This window comes from Piliocolobus tephrosceles, chromosome 2, assembly GCF_002776525.5.
Source record: "Piliocolobus tephrosceles isolate RC106 chromosome 2, ASM277652v3, whole genome shotgun sequence".
Lineage (NCBI taxonomy): Eukaryota > Metazoa > Chordata > Mammalia > Primates > Cercopithecidae > Piliocolobus > Piliocolobus tephrosceles.
In genome coordinates this window covers 181,620,628-181,635,553 of record NC_045435.1, presented here as the reverse complement: position 1 = coordinate 181,635,553, position 14,926 = coordinate 181,620,628, and the positions used below count along the sequence as shown (strand labels likewise).

At 37.4% G+C, this 14,926-nt stretch overlaps 1 protein-coding gene across 2 annotated transcripts in view; it reads right to left on the bottom strand.

Annotated features, from left to right (window-relative positions):
- ARPP21 (cAMP regulated phosphoprotein 21) overlaps positions 1–13,243 on the bottom strand; it is a 156,704-nt gene extending 143,461 nt beyond the window's left edge. The window contains exon 1 of one of the 2 annotated variants that reach the window (XM_023214695.3): positions 12,376–13,243. The gene's annotated coding sequence lies outside the window, so the exon portion shown is untranslated. Of the gene's footprint in view, positions 1–10,372; positions 10,425–12,375 lie in introns of those variants that run through there. The other variant, XM_023214691.1, reaches the window with a different exon arrangement.
- Between the last annotated feature and the right edge of the window lie 1,683 nt (positions 13,244–14,926).

Here is a 14,926-nt window from a genome sequence, read left to right as displayed (position 1 = left end):
GATCTTCTTTACCCTTTATCGATGTGCCTCATCAGGAATACCTAAATTTTGGCTTTCTGTCAATTCAATATATTAGGTAAGTTTACCCAGACTTGCAGTAAAATATACCAGTTCATTTAAGTTTGTAGGTCTGCTTCTGTCTCAATGCTGTAAATTCTTTGGCTAACAGTGCTAACCGTTTGATCCCTGCTTAAGCCTAAGGATCCAATCAATAAACGATGAAACAAGTGATATCTCCTCATCCTTTCTTAAAACATAAAAAAAAAAATCTATTTTCACAGCTAGATCAAAACAATGAGGTAATGTTTTCAGTGATTTTAGAAAAATTGATTTTAGAGCTCTCTTCTCTTGCTATATCCTTTGGTCAAATCTTTTACTATACAAATGGCCTTCTGCTGGATATAACCATTGGTTTTATCTGCAAAGTGAACAAGTCACAAGTTTACTGTAATTTTATTTGAAATCATTCTTAGTTCTTAGATGACAGTCCCAAATTGCTCCTGGAAGGATGCTAAGACTAAACTCTCTAGAGTATTACTAGACAAATCTAGGAGGCCTAGTTAACTTCCTCTGTAAATCACCACCAGAGCCACAGTCTTACCCAAAGCTGAGTCACATTAGTAGATTATAAAATACTGCATGGCATTTTGTGTACACATAGAATTCTGAATCACCCATGAATACCCAAATATTCAAAGTCTCTACTGCCCATCCAAGCTTATAAAAGGTCAAATCCTGCTGTCTATGCAAGGAGTGCCTTCTAGAAACAATGGCCTGCACTCTGTGTGTTCACAGATGGCCTCTCCTCACTGAATCATTGACATGGAAGCATTCATCATATAGAGTATAGCTGTGTTGAAAACAGATTCCAATTATGCCTGAAGAAAATACCGAAGACAACTGCCACATCATGAAAACATTCTCAATCCGACTGCGAGGGATTTTATGGGGATGCTTTATTTATGTGAGGCCTATGCAATCAATAAAACATAGTGATAAGGACATAAGAAACTCTGAAACTATGATCTCCAGAAAAAAATGAATAACAAGAAATGAGGTAAGAAGTTTATATTTAATTCTTAGAACAATCCCCTTTTAGAAATGAAACAGCTGAGATTTAGAAAGCTTAAGAAACTTACTAGTAAGTTGCAGAGTTGGATCTGAGCCCAGGTCTGAGAACCCAGATTCTCTTTTCTTAACCAACTATTCTTGATAAGAGCACCTTCTAATAATTTCACTCCTGTTGGGTAGCATTAGTGCTTACTTTCAGGACTAAAGAATAAAACATAGTTAACATTTATGAACAAGCCAATAAAAATGGATCTGTGAATATTATACAAAAAAGTGTCACTAAATAATGGAAATTATAAACTGGAAGAGATCTTAGATATCACCTGGCATAATCCTGTTGCTTACAGGTAATTTCAAAAAGTAGGTTCTTTCTCAGTATTTCAGAGCAAGGTATTTGAACAAGAGGCAGGTCAGAGGCAATATATATTTCTCCAGACATCTCTCTGCCTCCAAATATCTAAATTGTTTTTGCTGCCAATGAAAAAATAATGCATCTTTTTTTTTTTTTTTTAAAAAAGAGATTATCCTTCAGATGGCCTATAGATCAAATCATTTATTCTTCTGTGGTTTTCCTACAGAACCATTTAAATTTCATCTTACTCTGATCACAGGCACTATTTTTAATTTATTAAGGATTAATAGATTTTATAACATTTTATACTTTTTTTTTCTGAAATGATTTTCCTGTTTCCTCTCTCAAACACACAAATGTGGAATCTCACAACAAATTCAAAGAATAACTTGTCTTTTGATAAACCTAATTTTTAATTCTAAATAAGTAGGCTGGTTCATATATTTTCTATATTTTACTCTGATCAGGTACCTTGAACTTTGGTTTCAGTTCATAATCCCAATGTAATTTTAATCATTTGTTTGCAGCCCTAGTAACTAATATAGTAAGTGTATGATTTAATGGGATTGAAAAAGAGAATATGACTGGTTCATACTAACTTCATATACATTTGTCTTGGTTGATGGTGTTTTTTCTTGTTGGAGAGCAACCTAACTGATGGTTTTACTTTGTGGCCTATTACCACCAACAGAACTTTCCTCCACACCAACGCTTCTCAGTGGTGCTCACTCTTCCCTGTTTGTTTTCTGGAAACCAGTATTTTTCTATCCTCAAAGTGTACTCCCTAGGGATTTCCTAATTAACTTTATTGGTGAAGAAAGATTTTTCTAATTTGTTGGAATTAATTCATATTGCTTTATCATCCAAGATATTGTCTACCTATAACTTTGGATTTTTGCCAAACCCTCAATTACTCAATTCATTGTTTAGAAATGTTAAAATGCATTCATCTCATCCAGGCACCTATAAAATCCTACACATCAAGTTTTCCCAAGTATTTAGCCTGAGACACAATACATAGAAAACTTCAATAAATACTTGAAAAATAAGAATGAATAAATGAGCAAATGGTAATGATATCTGATGCAAAGACAAGCCTTGTTAGCCATCACCCAAGAACTCAGCTGGCTACTCAATTCAGCTTCCATGGACGTTGCCTACTTTGATACAATGTGTTCTCGAATATACTTTGCTGGCTTCCTGATAAGAATATCAATGGTGTCAAAATCTATTGCTTTCTACATGTTTCTAAAGCCTGCCACAGTCTCAGAGAAGTAAGATAAGGTGTTCCTCTTCTAAGTTAAGGTATAAGGTTTTATTTTTTGGGGTGTGTGTGTGTGTGTGTGTTTAAAGTGGATGGGTGAATGGAAATTCATTCCATCAACATTACACTTAGCATTTCTTAAAATGTTGGAAACAAATTAAGAAAGCAAACTCATTTCATTTGTAATCAGCTGGACCCCTTCCTTTCAAACAAGATTATTTTTATAGATCGGGTAAAACATGAATTCAGTTCTCTATGGTCCAGTTGGATTAAATGATTTTCTATTTAACTCCGGTTAATCCTATCATCTTTCCAAAGTAGCAGGAAGAGAAGAGCTTCCTATAGCTTGGTGGCACCTGTTCTGCTTAAAGCAGGAAGGGGGTCTGAAAGTCTCCAATTTGTTAATATTCTCTTCTCTCGTTGTCCCTCACCCCTGCCCTCTAATTCAGCACTGTCTACTTGCTTGTTCTTTGGAGGAGTGAATTCCTTCCTGACATGCTGGGTGTCCTTCACCATGGTTAATCCCTCCAAAGGCACACATCCAATAAAGATGGGTTGCCTCTAGTTCTGTGTAACAATGATTTGGAAATATTTTGTAAACGTGCTTTTGCCTCATTCTTTCTTCCAAGACCATATTAACTGAGTGTTAATGAATTCCCTTCCACTTAGATGGAAAGGTAATGTTTGTAGTCAGCTTAAGCAGATTGAACTCTTAGGAACCTTGTTATTCTCATCAAATCCCTAGTCATCGTCTGAGATCTGAAGAAGAAACTCTTTGTAAGAACCCAAATAATAGCTAATGTAGTTACAATTCTACATATAAGGGCAGGTTTTTGTTCTCTCAAAAAGAAAATGAATATCAAATCGGCTTAAGCTGAAACTTCAGGGAAAAATACAATTAAAATCTTTCTTAGAGTACGTTTTAAATTCTGAGTATCAGTAGAAAGGTCAATTTTTAATTCAACAAACTTTGATTAAATATCTGCCACATGCAAGCACTATACTAGCCAACAACTGCTAAGGACAATGAAAAATGGACTGGGAAATAGGCCTTTTTTGTGTGTATTTAATGTAAGTTAGTTAAATGACTTGTGCACAAGCATGTTGACTCTAGCAATACATATGTATACATATATGAACAAAATATGTCTACACTTTCCTTGTTTTTGTTTGTTTTCCAAAATATTTTGGATAGCAAAGAAATATACATTTATTCTCTGACACCTTCTGAGAAATTTTGTTGGATAAATAGTTGATTAGGCTATTCCCCAGAAGAATGCTGACATCCATTTTATAATAGGAAATAAAATGCAATTATCGGATGCATTTACTGCTTTGTATAGCTCACCTTCTCCTGTGTTGAATACTATCTGTGGCTCTCCATTTTTTGATAGGGTAACCAATTGTTTAAATCTTAGTTACGAAAGAAGTCTTTCCCTCCTCTGGCCATGTTCATAGAGGCAGAGTGCTGACTCATTTCAGCAAAATTAATGCAGATACTTTAGGATCAGAGGCCAGATCAGTGGCCCTTTCCAAACAGCTCACTCAGTGCTTGGAGACAGGAAGCTGGAGTCTTCTATGGGAGTGCCAAGGACCCCTCAATGAGGCCAAAGCTCCATTTGCTTTGTTGCAGAATAGAAAAATGTTTCTCTCATGTCACCTCAAATATGTTGTTAGTCCCAGCTCCCATCCACTAGTGCAGGATTTTAGGATTTTCCTTCATGGATTCATTCCAATTGTTTCCTATTCAATGATTTGGTTCTTTATTCACCTCATTTAAATAGTAGAAATTACACAACTAAAACGTTCCAGAGAGATAATACCCATATGTTAACTTTTTAGACAACTGAATTAGACCATTTCTTCCCTTACAAACTGGCAGAAGATTATGGGCTTATTAAGCATCCTGTTCTTTACACAATGAACACCTCTGAGATTAGTTACTACGTTGACTTGGCCTTCAATATTTCATAGCACAGAAAGAGTCAAGCATAACCAATTTTAGCCATCAGAAATATTATGGGATAGCAATGAAGGAGAGTTGTATTCCAAATTACTAAAAGATTTTTTTTTTCTTAAATGGAGGTGGGGATCCTTAAACGTAAGAAGAGTAATCTCTTTCTGAATGTTTTATGTGAAAGGAAAGTGGTTTCTTTTAAGTGAATAATATCCATGTGTCAGGGGCTTTGTTTCTGCTTTGATCATGAAAGGTAAACATTATTCCCACCTTATAAATGAGAAAGTTGAAGCAATCAGGAATTAACTAAATTGCCAAAGTCACACAACTAGCAAGTTGTTGAGTCGGGATCAATGTTACTACACAACTTTAACTGTAGAAACTGTGAAGCACAGGGAGGTTTAGAGCTTTGGCCATAATCACACTGTTTACTCAGACCCAAAAACCAAACACCAGTACCACACACCAATTCAGGTGGTGAATTGCATATTTATGAAGGTAAGTCACAGAAAATGAGATTCAGATACACCACTTTTAGCCCTTATTTCCCTTTCATTTTAATCCTAATTTTGTGCATTTCTCTAACATGCAGAATCTCATGGAGGGCCATGCGCCTCCTTGGTAAAGCCTTCCTTCATCACTTACAGCTCATTTACCTGCTCCTGCTCAGATAAGCTCCTAGACTACCTTTGGTATACAACCTCTCTATTACTTTTCATCTGAATTTCAATCAGAAGCTCCACTGAATTCAAAACATCTCTGTCTGCAGCTTCCCACATTATATCAGACAAATAACACAGACATTACAATTATTTTTGGAATAAAATAATTTCCCTATTGGAAGGATATTTGCGTTCTTATCCTGGAAGATGTATAAGCTTGTTGCAATATACACATTCTATCACATTAGCTACGTATACTCTCCTACCTGTCGATGATGAAAAAACACTAAAACACTGAGTCATCCATAGTTCTGGCTGAAGACAACAATGATAACAATAATTAAAGATTAAGACATTCAGTTGTTAGAGTGTTGAACAATGCTAAGGGTAAGCAGATAGCTGCAGCATGTGTATGCAACATGATTATATGCTAGATTATCTTATCATTCCAGAATGCTGTTAGTGATTACGTGAAAATTTCAGCGTTGGAGAGAAATTTGAATCTTCACACAAAAAAGTGTTGTGACCAAAGTTAAATGACACGGGAATGAAAAGAATGAGGAACCATTAATACTAGCTAGTTCCTTGCTGTGAAGTTTTTGAATTTAGTACAATGCCAGTTGTTTGACAATTTCCAAAAATGCTTACAACATCAGCATATCTAAGTAAATTTAAAATAAACAAAATATAAACAAAGCCATCAAAGAGTGTTATCTTGATCATTCCTATAGGCCAGTTACAAGAAGTAGTCAAATATGACTGCAGAATCCTAACGATTAATTAATTTGGCAGAATTTAATAGCAATTTTAATACAGCTATGTGCCACATTGGCTTAAAGAATCATAATTTGACTAAAAACCTTAATCTTCTTTTTCTAAACAAAGAAAATAAAGTCCCATATTTTTAACCAAAAGCCTGGTTACACCCATTTAAAAATAGTTTTAAAGAAGCATTGAGTAGTTAAAGCTTGCAAATGCTGCAGAATTCTTGATTCTGTCACATACTCATATCGAATCTACTTGTTCTCTGTCCAAAAGCTCTTTGATGATTAAATCAAATCTGATGCCAGCAACACTGGGAGTTCCACCACAGTTACATAGATATCAACAAGCAAAATGCTAAGAAAAACATGTAAATGCAGAGTATAGATTTTTTTTTTTTAATCTCTCCATGTTAGAACTTTTTGTGAGGATTTAGCTTGCAGTTTTAGAAACATACAAAAAGCTGAAAAATAAATTTGTTATCTTTCCATTTTCCATTGAATTTATGGGCAAATAAAATTTAAACAATTACGAGGAGTCATTGAATTTCGGTGAGTTGACATGCTCTTCCTTCACCCTCTATTGACCAGTGGCTCAATTTTTATAGGTCTATGTAACAGTAGTGAGATAATCTGAAAGCAACTTGAATCACTGAACAATTAGATGATAGCTGGGCCTTCTGATTTACGTGTCACAGGATATTTTATCAGAATTCATAGGACCATAAAACTTTTAGAAATTGATGTTCAATTTTGTTCTTTAAAGATGTTGAAATATTTTACCTCGCTTGTTGTTTCTCAATTTCAACTAGACCAAAATATATCAACACGGATAAACTATTTTTTTTTTTTTTTTTTAGTGTATGATCCAATGGTCTAGACTGTTCTGAATGAGTATTGTATCTTAGCAATTAAAAGGAAATCTGCTAAGTATATGAAAACCACTTCTCTGGTTTCTGTTTCCCTAGAGAGAGTTCTTGTTCTTATCTCAAGTGTTTAGTGTATAATAAAGAAGCAACCAAGGATGACACAAATGTAAAAGAATGCTTATCAGTTATTAAGAGTTCCAGCACTAAATTTGGCCATGGAACCACTTAGTTCTTTTAAATGTCCCTATCACAAGGAATTATTTCCTAACTTGGGTGGGTAACAGTGAGAGATGACTGGGTTTATCTAGGTAGATATGCTTTGTGAATTTGTTTCAGTGAAAAAGCTGCAGAAAAAAAGATCACATATTACACTTTACAATTCTTCATAGAAACATGACCCATAATACACCAAAAAACTCTAGAAAATTCGCTGGAATATTTGAAATAAAAAGTGACGTAATTGTTTTCTTGTTAAAAATCTTGAATCCTTCCCTTAAGCTAAAAGCAAATTTTATTAGCAATTATCTTAAAACCAATGTTTACAGAAGGGATTTTGTTAACAAAATCTTAATATTTTGTGTGTTATTCATAACAGATTTCTAATTTAAGAATTGTATCATCTTGAAGTAGTGTGAAATGTGAGAATGTAGTAAAAGGCCTGTTTTTAAAGGGGATAATTACTAGTGGACACTTGCCCTCTTTACCTGGATAGAAAGAAATTATTTTCTTTTGCTAGATAACAGGAATGATTGTAATGTATATTACTTTTAAAATGTATGAATTTATGACTAATAAATAATTAGGAATATATTCCTTGAATAAGACAATTTTGGACTAATGCTTCAACATTTTAATGTCACAATTACAATTGTATCCTAATATATATATATATCACTTTATTACAAAACGTATACAAAAATCTTCTAAACCTGTCGCATTGAAAGATATACTAAACAGGGGTTATACAACTGCCAAAAGATATTTCTCTGGGCAAAATGTGTAAAAAAATTAAAAAATATTGATCTTCTGTGACCATGGACAGTGATTAACATTCTCTCCACCTGGAAATGCCAGGAGCTATACTGGTGACTGAAAAACAGGAGCATAATATGATGCTAAGGATTCAGTATGAAAGTAGAGAGCAATTCGATGCATTCAAACAAACCCTTTGTTTTTCAATATCCCCTCCATTGTCTTGATGTAATTATTTCAATTCACTTTTTTGGTTTGCTGCATAGCTATTTCTCAGAGCACAGATATGTCTCAGTAAGTTTAGAGAAAGGTGCATTCAAAATGTTATATGAGCATTGTATGCCTAAATAAAATATCTTTAGACCACAGATAACAATGTTACCAGGCATTTAAAAACTGCTGAATGAACCAGATATTCTTTCTCATGCACTTTATGCTTTATGAAACGTATTACGTATATAATTGAAATACTTCATATCTCAGCTCATATCTAATCCTCATAGATCCTTGGTTGTGATATAAATACAAGTAATATGTACTTCAATATCTAGGGCCAAAATTAATCCAAGATGAGCAAAATTAATTAAATAAGACTAAGGCACTACAAATAATCAATGTATTAGAACTTGGCATAAAGCCACCTAAAGGAAACTAACACTCAGAAGCAAAGACACCCTAAGAAAAACAAATCTAGTTACAGATATGTCTTGTTAATATTTTCTTTCCCCTTCGACAGTCCTTCAGCATTTGCTTACATCCTTGCTTGAAATTCATTTATCATATTTAACATAAAATGCTAGAATAAAAAATAAAAGAAGGCAAAGTCCACAGAAATGTAGAGCTTCTGGAATCATAAAGATCCTTTGTCTAAAGAGAGGAAGTATATGTTTTATAAATGCATCATCGCTGACTTAAAATATATTCAGAACTTTCCAGGTGATATAATATATTTTTAAGGAAGTCAATTCTTTTTGTGATTAGAGATTCACAAATTTCTAAATAGGCTACTACCATGTGATACCAGTTAGAATGATGCCAGTACTTACCATATGAAGAAATGGCTTTCATTGTCGACATCACCTTTAAGCCCCACATTCTCTCCTAACCTTGTCACAAAGCAGATCTGAATTAAACTGACTTGTATACAAATGATTAATTTGCAATTTCCAACCTTATGGACTTCAAACTGTCTCCTCTTACTAATGAGAATTCTCAATCATATTCACTTCTGACTACATTGTATATTGTGCCTTCAGTGGCTGACTCATTCTACACTCTACTTATGTAGCTTATCATTATCTTGTCCACAGACAAAATAGACATTGAATTCCGATGAGAATGCCCACTCATCTGAGAAGCTTGAGAAAGGTATCAGCATTGTGGTCCAAAAGGCATGACCACTAAGGGAAATATTTTAGGCAGTGTGAATTGTTTTCCTCCTCTAGAACTAAGTCAAAAAGACAAACAAACAAACAAAAAATCACAGTAACTCATTGTGATGTGTTTTCCTTAGCAGTTTATTTTTGGGGATCATTTTTCATAAGAATAGGCAAAAATCCAGATCAACTTTGCACATTGTTCTAACAACTTCATTCAAAAATTATATGACTAACTTCCCCATTTAATAGAAACTGCTTACTTTCTCTTATGTTTATTAACCTTGAAACTACTTAAGTATTTTGTCTAATTAGCTTTACTCTGAACAAAAGAATAACCTGATTATAGTATGTTGTTAATGTGAAAATCAACACAAGACCTTTCTGACTGAACATTCTCACTTTCTACCTCAAGACAGGTGTTCTGCATATATGCAAATGTTGCAGACAGATGGCATCTTGCATTATACACACTATAATGTTAAGATATTTTGCCCTTTATTGTAACATTCCAAAACATATCAGTGCTGCCTCTGCTATTTATGTTTTTAAAATGTTTAGCCTTCAGTAAGATAATCTGTAGTGCTTATCTTAATTCTAAGGAGAGAAACACCCCAAATATTCTATTAAGTTCAATCAAAACTTCCTGCTTCTCTTAGTTCTCACAATTCTGGACCTAGACTCCAAGTTCATAAAAGAAAATGAAGCAATTCGCAAGGCAGAGCTTCAGGTTATTGTAGTATCTTAGAAGCATGTTAGTTATTTTATTCGCACAATGTTTTACAAGCTCCCAACCTTTCAGCAGAACAATATTTTAGGAATTTGAAATTATTTCTGTACTTCCCACCACCCAAGAATATGACAGCTTGTATTAAAAATAGTATGCATGCAGGAACTCCCTGGTTAGTATCTCCCTCAAGTTTTAAAAACTCAAATTATTGAGTCTTCTTTCTAAGAACTAGTGAAGACATTTACAAAAACACCTATCGAACTATTCATGTATAATTCTCAAACAAAAATCAGTCTTTCCATTCATACAATATATTAGGACTTCATTAAAATTACCATATCCAATGGTCAGCCTTTACCTTTCCAAATATCCTTGTCCAGCATCCATAACCATGCACTGCTCTGTCTTCCCTCATGCTTCTTTTATTGCTGAGTGAGGCGCTCGCTCCTTCATTAAATAGCATTAAAAATAGACTGCACAGAACTCCCCAGTGGAGCATGCTCTAACACGGCTAATACCACAGTTCTCAAGGTAACCATACTCAACTGGGATCTAAGAGGGAAAGTCACTGGGAGATCAGCAATTTGCAAATCTAATAGCACACACAATTCTGTCTTGGTCTGAGCTAAATACTGCAAAGGACAAATCATCATGTAGTGAAATTAAGTCACTGAGGAGATGAAAGTCAAATTCTTTAGCTGTGTAAGTTTCTTTAAATATACTTCCTCTAAACAAAGTACTCTGTTTAACGGGCATGTTTTCTAAAGTAACTTAGTTAATTATCCAATGGCATAAATCATGCCCAGAGAGGATAAATTTAAAACATGAATGCATAGCAATCCACATATCTTAAACATTTCATTTAAACAAAATCAAAATACTATTGATAAGCAAGTGTAGTAATGAATTATGTTTCCGTATCTTTTGTAATGAGGAAGCATATTCCTCAAAGTGTATACCCAAACTCACTCGCCAGAAAATTTACAAATATTCTGTTAGTCAAAGTGATGAAAAGCAGGAGAATGTTATAACAAAGGAAATGTAGGATCAAACACAAATACATACCTTGAAAACCCACATACACTTGAAAAGAGTGTATTCATAACCTCTCACATGCAATTCACATTAGAAATGCAGCAGAAGTAATTACTGCCAAGATAGTAGATTACTCGGCTATTTGAGTGAAAACATAGATAGAGCTCTTGGCTTCCAAATGACTGTCTTTCATGAAAATGACATTAACTAAAATCCTATTAAGATATTTAAGCCCTGTGGTAATACATACACAGAGAATCAAAGGAGTAGGTGTATTTATTTTAAAGTGTGTCAAAGGTTTTCCGATTTTTAACAAATGAAAAATGATTTCCTGTCATCTCCACTTCTCTGTTTACTTAAAACAATCATAGCAGTTGTTATCTCCAAAGTAGATGAGGAGGGGTTAGGGATCATTTGAATTTATTCTGCATTTGAACGAAATCTTACACAGATTCATTTCAACTTTGGAGAATATCCTTCTTGATTTGAGAGGCTGTCATACTGGTAGAAAATCAAAACTCAAAAAATTTAAAGAAATCAAATATTAAAATGAGTATCTATATTCTAAACATATTCTAATGAAAATGATTTCTACCAGCCTTTTATATTTCTTAGCTGCCCACCCCTATAACTTTCAATTCTCTCTTTGATTTTTATTTTAGGCTTGGACTCTGTCCTGATCTTACATCTTCAGGAGGTGATCAGGTAACTAACCTGAATAGCTGACAGCAACCACATCCACCCCAGCTATATTTCTATGCATAAACATTGAGTGAATTAATTCCTATTCCTAAGAAACTTTCTAAACACCTGTCTAATTCAACTCAATTCTACCACCATATCTACAACCTGAGACAGAAATGTGATTCGCAATGAAGCACAGATTTCATACGTGTAAAAATAAAACTGAACATCTTTTCTATTCATCCCCCTGAGCACTTTGGGACCTAGGACCCCAGTCCTTCCATGCAACAACAGAGTATAACTTTCTACCGCTTCAACGGGTCTCTTTCGAAAAGAGCATCGCAAACTTTCTACCATAAAGCCTATACAAATCACTGTAGACTTCTCTGATGAAAAACATTGCCAGCTTCCAGCTTTCCACATCTGCCCTTTTTGGGGGAAGGAGAGTCCATCCCTCCTTGACGAAACATAAAAAAACACAATACATGTATAACAACATCAGCTTTCTACAAACACAAAGAAGAAATACAGACAAGAAATAATTCAAAAGAAACAAGACAGATATATGGCAGAAAGAAAGAAGGAATTCTAAAAATCCACAAAAGGCGTGCAATGTTCACGTCGGAAGACCTTGATTATTACCTTGATCGAACAGTGGATATCCCCCCTGCGTCTTGGTGCCTTGACTGGTTTGATTTAGTTTTGGATTTTATTAATATTATTGTTTCTCAATGATTGATTTGGCTGGATTAGTTTGTTTTGGCTTTTGGCTTGGCTGTTGTTGTTGTTGTTGGGTTTGTTTGTTTGTTTTGTTTTTTGGTCGATTTATTTAACTGCTAGTAAAAGGAGCTTTCTGCAGTGTCGGCTGGGATCCCGCACAGCTGTGGCAGCCAGGGCTGCGGCGGCGGCTCGGTCGCGGCTTGCGTCCCCGATGCCCCTGCTGCTGCTGCTGGTCTCTGCTCCAGACGCGCTCAGAAGGTGCCACCGCCGCCTTCCCTGCCCGGCTGGCCGCCGGGAGTGAACGCGCCCCCGCCTCCTGTCTGCTCTTCTGTCCGTCTGCACGTCTGTCAGTCCGACCGTCTGTCGGTCCGACTAGCAGCTCAGCGCGGGATTCTCGCTTTCCTGCACTCTGCTCTCAAAGCTGCCAGTCTCGCAGGCTGCCAGTCTGTGCGCTGCTCTGTCCGTCCGTCCGAATCTCTCCGTCCCACCAGCAACGCAGCGTCCCTCTTCCGGTCTTCTGTGCCCACAGTCCTCTCCCCCTCTGTGCCCCTGGCCGCTTCGCTCGGTAAGAGGAGGGCGTGTGGGGGGAGGCAGCACGCGAGTGTCGCTGTCTACCTCTGTGTGCCTCTCCCTGCCTACTTAATGCTCTAGCTCTCTTTGCGTTCTGGTCTCTCTCTCAGGCTGTCTGACTGCTCCCACCTGTCCGTGGCTCTGCCAGTCCCACCCCTAGCCCGCCAGCCTCGGTCGATCCCTCGGTCCCGTTCCTCCCGCTTGGCCGCCTCCGTCGTCTGCCCCTCCGCCGGTCCGTGCCCTCCCACGCGGCTGGCACGGCCGCCGGGGGCGGCGCCCGGCTCCTCCCCGCAGCCCCGGATGAGTCCGGTCCCCGCCCGGGCTGAGGGCAACGCGCGTGTTGCACGTGGCTCCGCAGCTGCTCTGGCCGGAGACCCCGGGCCCCAGACCCGCCACACCCGGGAGGTGGCCGCAGCCGGGCGCCTGCCGATGTCGCCGCGTCTGTGCCACTGGGAGCATCCAGAACTGGCCCATCCAGAGTGATGGCACCTGCTGGGTGCGCCGGGCGCCCGCGATACCACTCATTCCCTGGGCCGTTCTCTGCCAGCCCTAAGGCTGGAGACAAAGCGCATGAGCCACGCGTAGCAGCGTGAGCATTATTAATCAGAGAGAAAACTGGCACGTTGCCCCCTGCCCCGCCACACCGCCTCCCTGCTCCCAGCCAGCGGGCATGTATTCTCTCTTGTCCCCCGTGCCCAGGCCCTCCAGCGTACCCGTCTGGGGGGCGCCCCTGGACTCCTGGGGACTCTTGACGATGCCTTGCTCCACTCCCTCCACCGCTCACTCTCCAGGCCAACTCTGCAGAGACAATCCCACAATAATAACACCTCGCCCCACCCGAATCAATCCGTAGCCTCAGAGCTCTGGGAGATTCTCTGCTTTGAGCAAGACTGAAAGTCCGAGCGTGCAGCACCAAGTGTACTCCCTGTGGGTGACTGCCCAGACCGCTGCCCGCCTGATCGCTGATTTGGAATCACAGAGGTGACACAAAAACCTGGGCAGGGTAGGACCTGGGGAAGGAACAGAGCTGACACCTGAAGAAATAAAAGCCTTGATTTTACCGCTTGTTCTAGAGATGCACTATTTTTCTTATCTGTAATTCAATTTTTTTTTTTTTTCATTGTCTCGGAGCACTCACTAACACACTACAAGGAAGGAAGAAAAAAAAAAAAAAAAAAAAAAAAAAAGGAAAAGGCGTAATGAAGGAGAGTGAATAAATTTCCGGAATTCCACCTACTCCTTCTGAGTGAATGTAGAGCTACTTTTCCAACATTATAGGTCACCAACCAAGATATACCACTCTAGCTTTCTGCTCCCAGCTGAGAGCAAGGCATTTGATTCTGGGCTTCTTTGCAAGGTTGTTATTAAAGTGCAACAAAATTGTAGTTGTACACTCACTCATGAAATTGCCAAAGCTCATTCTGACTGTATCCAGCAATTCAGCTTCTGAAATGTAGACACTGAATAACTTCGTATCTGGTGAAATGAACGCCCCATCCCACAATAAACCGAAGAGGAGAAAATCAACTTTTACCAGCTGTAATTAGTAATCCCATGAATAGACAACAAACAAATAACTAGCATAAAACATGTCATGAAATTGTCCACATCCTTTTAGTTTCACTTATTGACACCCAACCATAATGACAGAGATTACAAACAGATTTATTAACATAAATGCCTTTGCATTGTTATAGAAATGTGATTTCTACAGCTGTGGCCATGTTCATATATGCTAAGATATTGATTATAAATCTCAAATAAATGATACATCTACTTCTAGAAACTACTATAAAAATAGAATAAGGTTGTACTGACCCTTGATGAGCAGGTAATTATTTTTCAGCTATTTGAAATTGTCTCCCTTGGTGTTCAGCTCTCACCAGAATAAGAATGAATCTGC